The following is a 12,612-nucleotide window of genomic DNA, read 5'->3' on the forward strand; positions in this document are numbered from 1 at the left end:
ATGGGGATCAGATATCAGTAAATTTAAGTTACATAAAGTATCTTGCATTACTAGTAAAATAAGGTGTATTTTCCCTGATCTGAAAATCTGTTGTTTTGCTTCCTGATAATATCAACTTGAGTACTTAAAAGTAGCTTTGATTTGAGATTCCAGCAATTATGACAAATGGTTGATTTCCATAATATACAGCAATTCATAGTCAGAACATTCATTGAATAGTAGAGGATTTCCACATATTTAAGTCTCTCTTTAAATAGAAGTAACGTCTCTATTTATGGTTTTGTTTGCTGAAAAGTGTTATTGCCAGGGTGAAAATTATATTTTAATCATCGTACAAGTTTCATTTGTGCAAACAGGCACAATTTCCTTAGAAATTAAAACATATCCATTAAGCATAAGTAGATACTACATCATATTAAGTGACATGAGATAATTGCCATAGTCAAAACATGGTTCTTAAATGGGTTCAGGGAGTGGTTTAGTTTTAAGAGGAAAATGTCCTTCTTGGATGGAAATGTTTTACTTGCATATAGCTGTGTATGTTGTTGTGCAGCTGAACACTTTGTCCTTTACCTCCTATTTGTAAAAGCTATTGAACTGCAGGCTATTAAGCATCCTTTAACTGATGCATTTTCTGCTCTTCTCCCTAAAGCATTTGTCCCTATTCCGTCATTGTGGTACCTGATATTTCAGGGTAATATAGCTCAAAATTAAATTTCTGCAGAAGCAAATGTCAGTTTTAAATGTTACTGTTTCTTTTTTCTTACTTCAAACTATTCTGGATAGAAGAATGTCAAAATCTTGAAGAGGGCTTTTATGGTTGGAATTAAAACAAAAGGGGTAGGCCTTTTATTGTGCAGAGCGTGCATTTTTAATAAGCCATAATGTATTTATGCAGGATATTATATGTCTATGATATGGCGCGCACTCCCTTTCTCCACTTAACTCTCGGCATTAACTTGCTCAGTATTTATGGATATATCAAAATCATGATTTACACTGTACTTATCGTTAACATCCCTTGCAATAACTCTCCATAGTTCTTGCCATCCTTCAGAATCCAGTCATAAAATGAAGAGATTAACAGATAATTAAATTAAATCCTTAATTATTTGGGGATGATGAATTCACTCTGTGATTCCAGAAAGGTACAGAGAGCCTTTCTCACAAGCAGTATAAATTGAAAGCAGTGGAGCTATGATGATTTATTCCTGACTCATAATGCTAATTATCTAGTCCTCTTTTAAAAACATATTAATAAAAATGGGATGTAGGAACTGTTTATTAAAATATGAAGCTTTCAAGATATTTTTGAAATATTATATACACTCAAAGATAGCATTGCTTGAAAAGTATCAGTCATTTTTCATGCCGAATAGAATGTCCTTCAGCAAAAGGCAGGGAAACTTCACTTGTTTCTTCAGCAGTTTCTGATATCCATGGGAAGGTTCTCTTAGTTTTCAATTAATTTTTGATCTGGCCTGTAATTCATGTGGATCTCCGAAGTGTTGGCATATATCACTGACAGTTACATCTTCCAAAGTGTTCAGCAACTATTCACTCCTGCTGGTGAAGTGGCTGGTACCTAAACACTCCTGAAGATATAGCCAACTCAGCTAATTAAGTGCAGAAAGCCAAACTTAACAGAAAAAGAAAAACAACCAGGAAAATTAATTGTAGGGTCAAAACCAGCAGCAACAATAAGCAATCAATCTTTCTGTACTCAATTCTGAGTACCTTTGCTTAAAAAAAATCCCCCTACAGTCATTATAAAGAAGATTACAGATTACAATATTTAATGGGCATGCTGGGCTATCGTGAGGACTGAAGGTTATAATATTTAACTTACATGCTGGGCTGTCTCGAGAGCTCATTAGTAATGGCTGTTAATGATGCAGAGATAACTTGTACCACACTTGGAAGGAACACTGCGCCAGGTTTTGTTAGCAATAAAGAAGTAAAGCAATTGTCATGGAAACATGAAAATTGTTATGAAAGTAAGTAATGGCTACTTCAAAGCCACCAAGTCTCTTGTGTAAACCTTTGTTTAGAAAATGTTTAGAGCACACATTATTTACTCAATAGTACATGCCACTGTGATTCATCATACCTGTAAGTAAGCTCCATTCTTTTAAATGGGTTTTTGACCTGATAGACTTTGACAGCTATAAAACCCTGTTGTGGTCTTTCATGCCAAGTATTTGAAGGGATATTTGGAGTAAATATGCGTTTTTGAAAAAACCCTGTAATTTGCTCTGGGAAGTGCTTATGGTGCTGGGCTGAAACAATTTGTTCTCTTCAGGAACACCTCCTGGAGTTGTCATTGATTCCATCAAGAAGCGGTACTTTCCTGCTTCATAATTTGTGTATTTTAGGCTGTAAATTGGTATAAAAGCACTGACTCTGGACCTGTTTCTCTTTTTCACTGCTTTTTAAAACCATATCTTGATAAATATTACTTTAGGTGGTTTGTGTTAGTATGCATAGGGACTGAGACTGAGATGTAAAAAGAATGTCTTATTTAAGTGCTTTTCAAATACATTATAATTTAAAAGAATTATAGTTATATACAGTTATAGCCTCACCACCCAGACCCAAGAGCAGGAAGGTTGAAATGCTTAAACCTGTTGACAGAATGTATATGGGGTCTTGTAATCCTGACTTTGAGATAAAAAGTCTTTCACCCTCCCTCAAGTGGCAGTGACCTGCAGTTTCATTGCTGAGGCAATAGGGTTTAAGTGCAAATTCCACCTAGTGTGGCCTTATGTATTCTAATTGTTTTCCATAACATGTCCATCAGGCAGCAATATGGTGTAGCTTAAACGTTTTCAGAGAATGCCATTTTTATCTTTCAGTGTACATGACACGTACTTTTGGGTTGTGCTGTGTCATTGCAACCTGCAGGGGCTCTGCCTGTTCTGCCTGAGAAAGCGTATGCACATAGTATAAGCTGATCGCTGAAGATCTGAACAAGCAAAGACAGATTTTGGAAAGGAAGCATGCATTTCAGGAAATGTCTCAATGACTTCTTTTCTGCCCCTCCCTCTAGTAGCTTTTAAGAGGAGACTAATGGGTGCAAAAGTACATCAATTAGCAGCCCACACACCCCTGCCTTCCATTTTCAAGGGTGCCTCTCATCCTCTGCAGCGAGCACTAATGGGAAAAGGACAACTGGGAGAAAAGTGGGAAAGAGGGAGGAGGTATCTAAAGGTCTTCAAAAGACCCTCAACACAGTCAGGCGCGGAAGGACTTGGACAGCCTCTGGCCCCTAGCTGAGCACCTCCTGCAACAGCAGAGAATGAGCCTGCAGCACCCATGGGTGCCTGCCCGGGCGGAGCTGGAGCAGCCTTCCCATCGCATGAGCACCGGTGACCTGCCCGATGCTGATCTGGTTAGTGCTGGCAGGTCTGAGAGACTTCCTGAATCTGAGGTACAGGGGTGGGAGGTGGGCTGGGGGAACTGCTTACTGTGTTGCCACAGGAAGACAGAGGGGTCAGGATTTCTGGTTTTGTGCTCCTCCCTTTGCTTCATCCTCTCCCCACCTTTGATGATCAGCTGGTGGGGAAAAGGAGGAGGAAAAGGAGGAGGAAAGAGGGATTTGGATGCAGCAGCTCACTACACCACAGCTTCTGCTGGGACCAACTCCAGTCCCTCAGTCTTCAGGTAAGGAACAACAGCGACTATGTGGCTTGTATTCCCCTTGTTTGGGGAAGCATTTGGCCATGTCCTCTTCAAGTCCTGTAATTTCAAGGACTTTCCATGGCTGAGTCAGGAGGCTCCATCATTTCCCCCCCCAGACCCACAGTTTGTGCCCAGGACTTGGCCATGCTGAAAGGACTTGTGTGGAAAGTACTCAGACTGTGAATCAGGAAAACTACGAAACATCAACCAATTGCATGTAAATGTGAATCAATCACTTACTGCTTTCTGCTTGTGAAACTGAAAAAGTCCAAATGCCCAACCTGGGGAGGCAACTTGGCACTGCTGCACTGTCTGTGATGCAGTTTGCTGCTGAGGATGGCTAAAAACAAGCTGCATTGATTTAAAATAATGGAAGACATTTTAATGTTCTTCAGCATGGCAGTTAGTGCTGCAGAGGTCTTCCCTGCAAAGATAGGTTTGCTTGAACTGGTCTTAGTCATTCAGGGCTTGTCCTTTGTGTTGTGAACCTAATGAAACAAACTACTGTGAAATTAGTGAAACTATAAATTAGTAGAAAAGTAGATTAGAGATATTGCTGTGTATTGCTCCTTTTATAACTCTTACAATGTTTCTAATTACACTTTTAATATCTGGTGTATTGGCCCAAAATGGGAACTACTTAATTCAGTACACATGTGTTAGATCTGTGATTGCCATTCCCCAAGGTTAGTAAGGGACTCCCAAGGATGGCAAAGCTGTTAAATGTAAACTGGATTAGAGAATTTACACATGCTTACAAATCTCAGTGACCAGGCTTTAAATGGCTTGATTTAATTTTTTTAATGGGCTTTGTAAAGCAATCTACAAATATATCCTATTGCAACTTTAGATTAAAATGTAGAATAAGTGAAATTGCACATGCTGTTTTAAAATGCTGTTTCTGCTTTCCTTTTGAATTTTGCAAACCCCTATGGATAAAAGCAAATATTGAAACATAATGCACTGATCCTGCAAACCCTTGTTCACATTAGTAATTTCACTCCTGACAATGGTTATTTTAGTTTCTGTGGAGAATGCCCATAAAATTAAACATACCTATAAATGTTTACTGCATTGTCAGACAAAATTAATTAATTGGGTTGTTAAGAAATGAGTGAAGGTAGGTGTTCACTACCCTGGCAATATGAGGGGTTTGTATAGAATTGGTTGTAATGTAGCTAAGACAGTTATAAAGATCAGGAACTGAAGGGTGGCCTTCTGGTGGCCTGTGTATTCATCTCCCTCACCTGTGAGATGGCTGACCCTAGCAATAAACTACCAAGAAGACCTGGAGGGGAAGGGCCCCTCCCAACATTTTGGCTGTCATAGCAAGTTCCTTTCATATGGAGGTTATTTTGTCTGTAAATATAGGAGAAGCTGCCTGTTTATTAACTTTGTTTCAGTCCGAGTTACAGTCATACTGGAGGTGACATCAGAACCTCTTTACCACAGGGGAAGCATTTTAAGCAACATTTTACAGAAGAAATAATGCTCTCAAAATGTCACACTGCAGTAAAGCTTGAATGCAAAATTCAGCAAACAAATGAAAAAGTGCATGTTTTAAAACTTTTGTTTAAAGTACTTATTCATTTTTTTTAATTGCTTTTCACCTGTGATCCTCACTTCACAATAAAATATGCTAACATCTCTTTGGAAATCAGTCTCACTGATGCTGTGCTAATGTCTGTAATCACTGTTAGCAATGACAGCATGCTGTACAAAATCTACTTTATCATTTCTAGTCAGCATTTTCACTGTGAATGATGAGTTCTGAGGTTTCTGGGTAAAATCCTGGCCTGCTTGATGTCATTGGCAGACCTCCATCAGTTTTGATAGGTCAAGAATTAGATGCTGAGGGTCTTCTGGGTGACTGCATCTAATTTAGCAAGCCATGTGGCACAGGGGCTTAGCTACATTGCTTGCATAGCTAGAGAGCTCCAAATATTCTGCTCTTATTTAAATGAGATGCAACATATTCATAATTGATTTAGTTTATTTTTAAATTCTAAAGAGAGGGGAAAGGGGAAGGGCAGCACTGGAAGTGAGCTCTCCTATTCAGGGACAACATGAGCAGCTTCTCTGATTTTTGCATTATTTACCTCCAGGGTGGAGGGACCTCTCACCACCACAGGTCGGTCTCCTTTAGCTCTTTCTGTAAGTGTCCACATGGGCTGCATCAGCTTGTTTGGCTCCCATGGACTGGGTTTCTCAGCACTAATAAAGCAAGGATGGGGAACTGGTACTTGGCAATTGATTCATTTTATATAGCCACAGTGATCTTCTTGGTAGAGTCTTGGGGTTTATTAAAATAAAGGGTCCATATGCCACTATCAGATATAGGAGCTTGAGTCTAGTCCTCTTAATTTAGGTTCCTAAATAGCATTTTCCCTCTCTTGAGGAAGGGGGAAAAGCTATGAATGTGGGGTTTTTTTCCCAAAAGTGTTAATGGGGGAGAAGCTGAAATGTATTTACATTCACCAAAAATAGCTTTTCATGAAAAAAATATGGATTTTTAGTTGCCCGTATTTAAAGGACTGACAAAATGGTAATGAGAAATGTAAGCTTCCATCTCACACACTTCCAGTACTACAGATCACTTCCTCGCTAGTAGGATTCAGTGGTTTCTCTGCCTGAGAACAGACTGCCAGTGGCTCTTGACTGGCAGCTTTGTGGTCCTTTGAGGGCCTGTCAAGACAGATGGGTTATCCTGCTCATCCCTGTCCCACGGTCACAGCACGAAGGTAGATCTCTGGGACATACTACCTCCCCATCACCCAAAGAGGTGAGAGGTCTCTGGGGTCTAGTGGGACCGTGGGAGCGAGGCTGTGTTGTGATAGAGCTTGTCGCTGCCACAGCCAGTGCCATTAGTCCCCTCTCCAATACAAAATGCTGAGCAGGGAGCAGCCCTTTCCCCTTTGCTGGCACTTCTATTGAAAAATGCTTTTCTTACAGATGCTTTCTTACTCAACTCAATTATAGTTTGCCTCCTCCAAGTAGAGGACAAGTGTTTATTACCTGAGGCCTCATGCATCTTTGATACAAGGAATAGTTTATGTAAGCTAGTAAGTGTGTGAGCCTGGACCAAGCTGGCACCTGAGGAAAACTGCTGGTGGTTGATCTTGCATGTGCTTTGTGATAAATTGAATACTTAATCTGATGCTTTTATAGATTATGCTCTTGCAAACTAATGTGCAGAATTTAATGGCAAATAACACAGTCAGTGAAGGCCTAGTTATAATAATTTATCGTTGCTTTTTGTTGGCTTATTTTAAAGGAGCTATTGTGTTTGTACCGGGACTCCTGTTCACCCTATCCCCTTAGATGGTAATGATGACTTCTCCTTTGCCCAGCAACAGCACATATCTGCTTGGTAGATAATTGCTGCATTTAGAGAAGGTATAGAATTAATGGTATGGTGTCCTTCTAGTAAAATGTTGCACATATTATAAAAGTGGTGCTAATAGCTCAGAATGCCTCTGCAAATGCAGAAGTTTGCATAATTACACAAATCTGGTGAGTGTAAAAGCCATCTAAAAGTAGTGATCTCTTATGGCAGTAAACAAAATGGCAAGTCTTTCAGTTCATAAAAAATTGTTTATGTAAACTCAAGTTTACCAAACTCTAAAGACTTAATCCCTTTGCTTTTAAGCGTTTTACTAGGTGCTCTGTGACAAGATGGTTTATTGTGTGCAGTTACCAGTTCATGTCTCCAGGCACGATGACCAGCTTTTGCTCACACTTAATATCATATGCTGAAAATCAGAGTGGTCTTCAACCCAGGCTGAAGTCATCCTAAGATGAAGAATTGGTCAGGAATGCAGTTACCTCCTTACTCTCAGTGAAATCTGGACAGTTTTACCACAGGTTAATAAACAAAAGAATTTTTCTTTCCATCTCACTACTGAAGCAGTTCCCTCATCTCTTTTGTCCTTGCTTCAGACATACCATTGTTTTATTGATGGCCATTTTCTCCCATGATTATTTCCTTTTATTACTGTTGGTTTCCAAATAACTCATGTGTTAGACAATGTGGTAAGGGGAAAAAGTATTTTTGTGTTGACTTTGTTCTCATCTAATACCTACAAGAGTGAAGAAGTGGGTCTCTTGCACCCTTCTGAGGTCAGACATAATTTTGTCATTCTTATTCACTGGTGAAAGAAAATGCCCTTTCTATTTTCTGCACAAAGGAAAAGACAACATCTGGAGGTGAGTAATGCCAGCAAGCACCCTTGGATTGCTAGAAAGCCCAAGAGGGCGTATATAACCAGGAGGGTGTATAGAGACCTGCTAGGGTACATTTGAGAGCATGTAGTCTGTCAGCCTCAGAGACTAAGAGGGGGAAAAAAAAGGTCTTTCTTAATATGTTGACTGTTAGTCTCAACCATCTGGGAAAGCCATTTTTGTTACTGAAAGCTCTCTATCATTCAAAGTACCCATTTGTCTTGAGCATTTCTGTTGTGTTAATGCATTAGAGTAGCTGGGCTGCATTAAGTGTAGTAAAGCTGTGTTACACAAATGTTCTCAGGTAATAAAGATGTGCAGTGACTTCTCAGAAGAGGGTACGCAGATTTGCCCCAAGATTCACATCTAGACTTTGGACTTCTGCAAGCAGGGAGGCTTTAGGGTTGAATTGGTTGGCCCTTTGGGAATATGGCCAGACTCCTAGCTGTAAAGTCAATAGTGTGATAGATTTTATGATGTTTGAAGTTGGTATCTGATCTGTACAGAGTGTGGAAAGGTTTTCTAGTGAACATTTCTTGCCTTGTTGTGTAGTTGCTCCCCATAAAGCCTGGAGCAAGCTCTTGCTGGACTACATGAATGAAACAGGTTTATGGCTGCTTCCTGAATTTTGCTGCTTTTATTGCTTCTGTGGAGCAGTTCCTGAGAACCAAGTGTCTCTGAAATAGTAACTTGATTGACATCAAGTAGACGGGATATTACTCTCCTCAACATCTGCTACAGTTTCAGGCTATGTATAGTAATTGATAGGGCAGTAAGTCTTGTTGCAGAAGGACACTGTCTTTGTTTTGGTGCTCCCTTCTGGAGCATATCAAGACTGATAGGTGCATCTAAAAGCCACACTAGGGTGGACTGAAGTATTTTGGCACTTTGCTCTTTATAGAGGTACTGTAAAAAGATGTGACACAGAGACTTCCAGCTCTCAGCTTCGGTTGTGTTAGAGCTAGGTGATCTTAAGGTCTTTTCCAATGGTAATCATTCTATGTGTTCCCCGTCAGCTCTGCCAGAATCATTTGTTTGCTCAGAAGATGAAGCAGTAATAGTATAGATTACTTTGAATAAATTCAGTTTATTTTAAAAGCAATAAAATAAAAATATGAAGCTGAGATACTTTTGAAAGTCATGTATGACTCCCCCTAAATCCTACGATTTGTGGTGACTCATAAATTATTTATGGATTTTTTTTTAAACAGGTTTTTGCCTTTTAAATATGAGCTAGCATTTGTTGGTTTATAACTAATTGGTTTAGTCATCTTATACTACAAAAGCTGATATATGAAAACTGTAGATATTAAGTATGGCAGAAGCCTCTGCTTTCTCAGATCATCCCCCTAAGGCTTGATGATTGTCTCTGAGTTTGCTTGGTAGTTATGTATGAACATTAATTTTGACCGCTGCAGGTTGCAGACTTGATTTTTGCAATAGGGCTGCATTCAAGGCATCCATTAAGCCCATCTATGTTGCTCTCTAAGTTTAAAGTCTGTACAGTTTGCTCTAGCTGTCCTGTGCATGGAACTCCTATGGGTGATAACCAAATTAGACTCTGATATCTGGATACCAAGTTCAACTCCAGCAGAAGTTATGCGCAGCTGACAGATTTACCCAAAAAGCAGAGGTCAGGATCCTTTTGGCAAGACTTAGCCCACTGCTCAGGCCAGCTATTAGCTTCTGTGGTAAGTCCTCATCCTGTATGCATACCTCACCTCTACTTCTAATCATGCCTGTACACAAACTGGTCTGTTCCAAGGACCATGTCTGAGTAGCCAGACACAGCTCATGGAGGTTTTGCAAAGAGAGTGAGCTCTATACAACTCGTTATTAAAAACACTTTGGGCTCTTTCTTTCACCACTGGGGCTGCTCCTGACGTTGTGTCTGCTGCTGCTTTCCACCAGTGAGCACTCAGGGACCTGTGGGAGTCCCCTGAGGAGTTTGATCCTTGCTGCAGGGTGCAGCAGATCTGGCTGCAGCCTTGTGCCCAAGGTTCTCTCCTTCACAGGGATGCCAGCTGGGTGTGCTGCTGCTGGTACCCTTCAGATGTCTGTTTACTGTGCCCATTTTCCTTCCTCAGTCTCTCCTCACTAAATTTCTTGTCTACCTGGTGTGCACCAGGATAATGCAAGGACTCTACCTCCTGATCTGTGATAAAAGTGTTTCCAAGAATATCTTGAAGAGATTCCTTTGGCCTCTCTTCCTACCATGTCAAATGCAGAAATCATATTTGCCCCATTTGTTTGGCTTTCTGCTGTGAATTTGTCTCCTTCAGTGCTCTTTCACAGGATTACACACAGTGAGAGGAAATGATCAAAGGATTTGAACAATTAGTGTATGAAAGAACATTAAAATATGTATAAAATGCTTTGATTTAATGAAGAGTAATGTGGAGATGAGTTTATAACAGTCTACATATTTATGAAAGATGTAAACATGAGGAAAATGAGAAAATATTTGTCATAACAAGCTGGAGTTTAATTTACATTTAAGGAGTGAAATTTTAAATGGAATAATGTATGCTGAATATAAAGCAAAGCTTTCTGCCTCTAACATCTCTTCAGCTATGGAATAGTTCCCAGGGGATGCAGCTAAATCCCTTTGCCATTATGCAAAAATTTTCAACTGACCTAAAGGAAACACTAAAATATTGATTTAGGAGAACAGTCTTGCATCAGTAAGGAGGTGATCTGAATGATCTAATGGTCGGGGTTGTTTTCTGTCACTAGCTCCCAGGATACAATGGTCTTTGAATCTGACAAGATCTGCAGAGGGTAAACAATCTCAGAGATGTAATTTCTATGTTTTGTGCTATGCAGTGAGGATAAACAGCAACTGCTGCAATGAATTCCAGCCTTCATGAGTCTATGGTGGTACCACATCTAATTGCTTTGCAGACTATATCATATTTTTGCTTGATGCTGTTAGGGGAAAAAAGAAAAGTTTCTTATTTCCTTTTTTGCACCAGCAGTGCTTTACTTGAGAAGTGCTAATGTTGTTCTAGCAGATACAGTGTCTGTCCAGTGTGGCTGATATGGGTGCAGAGAAAACAATCTGTTAGACTACCTATAGGAAAATTTATTCCTCATCCCTTCCATAATATTTAGAAATTTCCCAGGACAACAAAAGCAGTAATTAATTCTTGAGCAGCCCTTTGAGGTGGGCAGGCATCAGTATCCTCGTTTTACAGGCTCATAAGGATGTTAAGTCTCTCCCAGAGTTAAGAGGCATGATGTGGATATCCACTGCTGTATGTGCTGGAGTTACTCAGGACTTTTCAAAAGCACCTTACTTGTGAGCATCTACAAATAAGCTTAGAAGCCTAGCATTAGTTTTCTAGATCAGAAAACTGTATCTTTATAGACCAGCCCACAGGAACTATCGGCAAAATGTAAAGTAGTAGCTTTTTCCTATACTCCAACTTTGATGTCTCTTTCCTTTTAAACAGGTACTCTCCTGTCTAGTGCTAGTGATTTCTCCAAAGGTTTTTCAAGAGCATGTCTGTCTTGCAGTCTGGATGTAGCTCTCCCAGCTGAACATGCACTGGGCAGATGGGAGAGATGGGCCAAGCCCATGGGCTGCAAGGGTTCCCCAGGCTTGCATGACTCATAACGTTGCCATTCTCTATGGCGTGGCCATTACCGGTACTAGTGCAGACGTCCTGCAACCTCATCATGCAGCTGGGAGCTGGCATTGCAGCTCCTGAAGGCTTAAGTGTGTCACTCCCCAGGTATCTGGCACTGAGAATAGTCTGGGGTAGCGTTTCACCTGACAGGGAGATGTGCCATAATGGAGGCAAACAGATGCATTACCTGTGCAAAGTTTTCCAAACCTAATAGTGTTTTGCATTATCAAAGTACATACACTATTCAAGATAACACATTAGTATCCAATTTAGATATGTAGACTCTAGATGCGAGTTTGGAATCATGAGTTTCAAAGGAAGAACATTTTCCAAAGAAATGGAGCTCTTTTACAAATACAAATTTACTAAATATAAATAATTTGACTTCAAATTTTACAGGCTTAGTAAAAGGTGATACAGAGATGATGTGACAGATTTATGCATTACAGTCACACAGAATATATGAATGTGTGATTATATGGACAGGAAGTTATAAGAAAATAAATGTAAAAAATAAGAGAATTTGTTAAAATCAACCCCCAAAAAAGAACATTAACAGGCAGGTAACCTAATTAGGGAGAAAATCTTTCCTGACTTACCTCAGTTCAGAGGCATACATTAAGATTCAGGAGAGGTTTCAGGCCATCTGCTAATATAAAACAGGTTCACTGCCAAGGATCACCATCTTGGTATGAAATCAATCTGCCTTTTATTATCCTATAACTTGTATGAAGTTAGCTAAATTTCTGTTAGGCGATGAAATGTAGTATTATTAAATTATCTTCATACAAGCATGGTAAACAAATATCCATACTGCTAATATGAAGTTATTTTACCCTCTATAAGGTAATGTATATATTTATTCACTGATTTGGAACTCAGCTGACTTTCAGACTTCTGCTATAGAAAGCTCCAGGCCACTTTTTTTGAATCTTTTTACTTCTAATGTTTTCTAGAAATCTTTATTTTCTATTAGTGTAGCTAAACAGAACAGATGAAACCTCCAGTTATTACTTGTCTCTGCTAATCTCCTTCATGTATTGTTACATTTTTCTGGATATTAATGTTCCTGGTATTA

The 12,612-nt window shown here is 39.6% G+C and overlaps 1 protein-coding gene across 6 annotated transcripts in view; it reads left to right on the forward strand.

The window, feature by feature from the left end:
- Nucleotides 1-12,612, forward strand: part of DPP6 (dipeptidyl peptidase like 6) — a 559,516-nt gene that overhangs the window by 235,608 nt on the left and 311,296 nt on the right. The gene's annotated exons all lie outside the window — the stretch shown is intronic.

The sequence above is a fragment of the Neopsephotus bourkii genome, unplaced genomic scaffold (genome assembly GCF_033783945.1).
Source record: "Neopsephotus bourkii isolate Nb327-2 ecotype Australia unplaced genomic scaffold, CSIRO-AGI_Nbou_v1 NB_53, whole genome shotgun sequence".
In the NCBI taxonomy this organism is placed as follows: domain Eukaryota; kingdom Metazoa; phylum Chordata; class Aves; order Psittaciformes; family Psittacidae; genus Neopsephotus; species Neopsephotus bourkii.